The sequence below is a fragment of the Echiichthys vipera genome (assembly GCF_963691815.1).
Source record: "Echiichthys vipera genome assembly, chromosome: 15".
NCBI classification, from domain to species: Eukaryota; Metazoa; Chordata; class Actinopteri; order Perciformes; family Trachinidae; genus Echiichthys; species Echiichthys vipera.
Genome location: NC_139840.1, coordinates 1,713,376 through 1,719,375, shown reverse-complemented (window position 1 = coordinate 1,719,375; position 6,000 = coordinate 1,713,376).

The window sequence follows — 6,000 nt, the reverse complement described above, 5'->3', positions numbered from 1 at the left end:
TCTAATTAATGACTTTATATCTGTAATTAATGACTTTATATCTGTAATTAATGACTTTATATCTGTAATTAATGACTTTATATCTGTAATTAATGACTTTATATCTCTAATTAATGACTTTATATCTCTAAATAATGACTTTATATCTCTAATTAATGACTTTATATCTCTAATTAATGACTTTATATCTCTAATTAATGACTTTATATCTCTAATTAATGACTTTATATGTGTAATTAATTACTTTATATCTCTAAATAATGACTTTATATCTCTAATAATGACTTTATATCTGTAATTAATTACTTTATATCTCTAAATAATGACTTTATATCTCTAATTAATGATGTTATATCTGTAATTAATGACTTTATATCTCTAACTAATGACTTTATATCTCTAATTAATGACTTTATATCTCTCATTAATGACTTTATATCTGTAAATAATGACTTTATATGTCAAAATAATGCATGTATACCCACAATAGTGATATTCTTTGGTCTCAAAATGGTGAAATGTTGATAATTACTGGGAGCAATCTTTAGTTTTTTCACATTTTGAGAGAAAAATTAAACTAAATAGAGACTTTATATAAAGTTGCTTCCTCTCTGATGCTGTTGGACAAATACTAAACTGTCAAAAGATGCACTTTTTACTTCTTTAACCCTTTTAAATCCAAATGAAACAAACCCAACTCACCGGCTCCTTGAGTCCTGCTGTAAACTGTGCCGTGCTGTCGATCCCCCCGCAGCATCAAAGCCCGCCCGTCCACACGTCCACGGCAGATAAGGATGAAGCGACGCCTGTTCTCCCTCCTCTGGACACCAGAGGTTGGCAGCTCGCTGAGCTCTGTGCAAAGAAACAACTGAAGCCGGTGTGTGACTGCAGGCATCCCCCCCCCCCAGCCCCACTGCAAAAAGTGTCACGCTTACACACAACTCACCACTTCACTGCAGAGATGTGGACTTGGACTCAGGGCGCCCTCCCACTGTGCCTCCGTCCCGTGCCCCGTGCTTTAGGGTCCTTGTCCCCCCTCCAGGCCCGTTTGTACTCACACTACCTGGGCCTCGGAGAATGCTTCTTGCTGCCTATACGTCATCACGCCGTAACACGTCACACGCATTGATGACGTCATGGCGATGCGTGGCTTTGTTTCCAGATCTTTCCGTAGACCTCGGAGTTTTTGTGCGTCTTGTCGACTGTTTTTGAATCTTTTCATCGACCAAATCTGCAGTAAACACTCCACCTCCGCATCACACCAACGTGAACCTTTCACCGCCATTGTTTGAAATGTCCGCGCATGGTCCCTCCTTCTTTTTTCTATGTCCCAACAGACGCACAGGAAATGACCTCAGAGCCGCCGTAGGCCTCGTGCTCGTACACGTGCGCACACCCGTGCATGTACATGTGCAAACGTGCTTTACTAAAGCCCACCTCTCCCAAACGGGCCGTGGACGGCAAGCGTGCCGCTCCTAGACGTGGTACGGTTGCACTCACACTGGTCAAAGGAACCAGACTTTAGCCGTGAGACGTGCTGGGGCACGGGACGGAGGCACAGTGGGAGGGCGCCCTTAAGGACTTTTTTCACGCAGCTCTCGTCCACAGGGCCAGAGTAGGCCTCGGCATTAACAGCTTAGATTTGACATTTTTGACATTTTCAGTTTGTACTCTTTTCCCTCTCACCTGGTGGAGGAGCTCACCTGTGCACCTGGTGGAGGAGTTCCCTGGTGGAGGAGTTCACCTGATGGAGGAGTTCACCTGGTGGTGCACTCGTGTCCACAGGAGGTCGTATTTAACACAAAGCTGGAGCTCATTCAGAAGAGTGTGTTCTGTGGACTCCATGTTTCAGGAAGTGGCTCCTCCAATCAGCTGCTGCTCCAATCAGCTGCTGCTCCAATCAGACAGCTGACCAGAGCAAGTCCCGCCCCCCAGCTGTCCTGAGTGACAGTTACAGGTTTGTATGGAAGCTCGTTCGCACCAACATGATAAAAGCAAAACTCCTGGAATACAATTAATGTAGAAACTTTCTCTAATTAATGACTTTATATCTCTAAATAATGACTTTATATCTGTAATTAATGACTTTATATCTGTAAATAATGACTTTATATCTCTAAATAATGACTTTATATCTCTAATTAATGACTTTATATCTCTAATAATGACTTTATATCTGTAATTAATAACTTTATATCTCTAATTAATGACTTTATATCTCAAATGAATGACTTTATACCTTGAAAAATGACTTTATATCTCACAAAAGTGATTTTTTTTTGCGTCTCAAATTAATAATTTAATACCTTAAAATAAAAAATTGTATTTCACAATAACTGACTTAAATCAGAATCGATATATTTACATAAAGTTTCTGTGCGTATCGACTCACAGGGGTTCCTTTCCCTTGCGGGACATTTTTTGCAGTGTGGGTAAGTGTCAGTAATGAGCCGCAGGAGCGACACCTGAGCCGCCGGGACGATCAGGGAACGAGAGTCTTTACTGACGGGGGATCGGTGGGCACCTTGGCACACACACACACACACACACGCACACACACACACACACACACACACACACACGGAGGCACACAGCAGCGACAGGCAGAGGGCCTGGGAACAGCTGCCCCCTGGGAAAACACACCTTTTGCACCTCATTGTGCTGGTTTTGCATCTATTTTTAGTCATTTTGCATCTTTTTGTGCTGGTTTTGCATCTATTTTTAGTCATTTTGCATCTTTTCGTGGTGGTTTTGCATCTATTTCTAGTCATTTTGCAACTTTTGGTGCTGGTTTTGCATCTATTTTTAGTCATTTTGCATCTATTTGTGGTGGTTTTGCATCTATTCTTACTCATTTTACATCTTTTTGTGGTGGTTTTGCATCAATTTTTAACCATTTTGCATCTTTTTGTGGTGGTTTTGCATCTATTTTTAGTCATTTTGTATCTTTTTGTGGTGGTTTTGCATCTATTTTTAGTCATTTTGCATCTTTTTGTGCTGGTTCTGCATCTATTTTTAGTCATTTTGCATCTTTTTGTCCTGGTTCTGCATCTATTTTTAGTCATTTTGCATCTTTTTGTGGTGGTTTTGCATCTATTTTTAGTCATTTTGCATCTTTTTGTGCTGGTTTTGCATCTATTTTTAGTCATTTTGCATCTTTTTGTGGTGGTTTTGCATCTATTTTTAGTCATTTTGCATCTTTTTGTGCTGGTTTTGCATCTGTTTTTAGTCATTTTGCATCTTTTATGGTGGTTTTGCAAAAAAGATGCATCCCCATAGTCAGAATTGTCTCTGTGCTCATTTAGTGTTTGAAGTGTTTGAAGTGTTTGATGATAAAACAGTTATATAAGTCTCGTTATCAGAAGAGAAAAAAGGATCCTGGTCATTTTTAATTCAATACTTTATTAATAACCGGTGCAATTGAAAAGACCCAAAATTAAAAAATCAAGTAAGAATACATTTGCATATTATATCCTTGGAACAAAAATAAGTTTTTTAATACAGAATAGAAATGGAATGAGAAACATGATGCACAGCTCTGAAGGCCACTCGTGTAAAGTCGTCCAAACTTGCCTTAAATCAAAAACCTCAAAACATCAAAAGCTGCCGTCACCGAACCGTCACCGAGCTGCTGTCACATCCTTTACCTTAAGGAACCGTCTCAAAGCGTCACGGCTGCATTTACACGTCTGCTTTCAGCGTAACTCTCTTTAAAACGATAGAAACTGCGCGGCACGTGTGCTGTTTATGATGTCGTGCAGGTGTTTGTGGGGCTGCGATCACAGAATCTGACCACATGAAGTCACAGATGCACGATGTGTTCAGTTTAAAGGTTTTTTGGCACATTTTTCAAGCTGGGACTTTTTAAAAGAAGTTTTTGGAGATGTTTGTCCGATGAAAAGTTTGAGCTTTATCCGTGCGTGTGCGTGTGTGTGTGTGTGTGTGTGTGTGTGTGTGTGTGTATGTGCAGGATGTAGCCCAGCTCCGTTTGCTCCAATTTAAACTCAAAGCAGTTTTAGTCAAAAGCAACTGGACTTGGTTCTTTGTCAGGAAGACGTTTCACCTCTCATCCAAGAGGCTTCATCAGTTCATGTACACATCTGACCAGGACCAGGACCAGGACCAGGCTGGGACTGGACCAGGACCAGGACCAGGACCAGGCTGCGACTGGACCAGGACCAGGACCAGGACCAGGACCAGGACCAGGACCAGGCTGGGACTGGTCCAACTAACTGGTGTGAGATCCAGGTCTTTAACCTCTCACAAGGCCGATGATGTCACTGGAACCCTTTGTGCTCCAAGTGCCAACGTCCGTCGTTAGAGTGGCAGTCGTTGGTGGGAAGTTGGTTTGGACTTGGTTAGTGCTGGTCCTGGTTCTGGTCCTTGGTCCTGTCGTCAAGACTCAATAGAGCACTAACCAAGTCCAGACCTACTTCCACCAACCACTTGACCAGGACCAGGTCCAGGACCAGGACCAGGACCAGCAATAACCAAGTCCAGACCTACTTCCACCAACCACTTGACCAGGTCCAGGACCAGGACCAGGACCAGGCTGGGACTGGACCAGCACTAACAAAGTCGAAACCAACTTCCCACCAACGACTGTCACTCTAACGACGCTTGTTGGCACTTGGAGCACAAAGGGTTCCAGTGAATTCACACCAGTTAGTTGGTCCAATCCCAGCCTGGTCCTGGTCCTGATCCTGGTCCTGGTCCAGTCCCAGCCTGGTCCTGGTCCTGGTCCTGGTCAGATGCGTACATGAACTGATGAAGCCTCTTGGATGAGAGGTGAAACGTCTTCCTGACAAATAACCAAGTCCAGTTGCTTTTGACTGAAACTGCTTTGAGGAGAACGACGACCTGGACACATGAGAACATTCACAGGCTCCAAATTAAACACTTCAGATCATGTTTCTGTGTAAACGCAGCGTAAGATTTTAGATATTGTAGATATTACAACAGCTCTGTGCAGCGTTCTGACAGCTGTGGCAGTAAAAGCACGACCAAAACTAAAAAACACATAAATAAACACACTGAAAGGAACTGCACTGAAAAAGGCCAAGGCACAAATAATTCGTAGCAATTAAGAAGTCCGTAAAATGACGTGTCCGTTATGTTGAACGTGTGGATCAGTGCATTTGCTTGGTCTGCAGTTACAGTGGGAACAACCATACGTGAGAGAATAATCACAGCGAGCACTGTATCGCCCTCCTCGACCACACCGGTGCCATAAAGTGCTCCTTCTCATTCAGACCCGATGCGTACGGACGCGTTCATCGCAGAGACATGCGTGGAAGAGGGCACGGATGGGTTGGAAATGCACACACATGCTTCATATAAGGACCGGATTATGGCTTTAAAACACAGGGGGAAGGATTTTAATCCAATCCATCACACGAAAACCAGAGTTTGAAGCCTTTTTGTAAGTTATTCAGCGTCTTCCGTGTTGTTTCTACACTCAGAGGAGAATTTTCTGGTGTCTCTGAAACCAGCGTTTCCTCTGTACAATGACTTAAATATCAGCGTTTATGTCAAACTGTGCTCACGTCAACAAACACTTGCTACCACAGGTTCAAGACCCACTCCCTGAGTTTACGCTAGTGTCCAGAAAACGCACTGAAACACCAGCGTTTCGTTCAGTCACGAGTAAACAAAGAGGAAATGTTGGATTAAGGGAGTTCTGTAACCAAGTCAGGGGGTGTGCTCGTAAAACAGTGTCTTCTAATAAGTGTTTAAGTAAAGGTTCAGTGCCGTAAACGTCACCAACGGACCAAAGAACGGGGAACAGCGCACCGAGCTCCGCTGGGGACGTTTGCTCCGTATCTGTACGCATCCGTAAGCTTTCAGGATACGTACAGAAATACGGAGGACATGTACGCAGAGTACTCGTATCTGTACGCGCGTCTAACGTAGAGCTGGAATGAGCCTAGTTTTGTTTCTCCAGCTGCACAAAGACTTTACAGTTGACTCCATCAGGTTCTCATCTATCTAGAAGTTTCT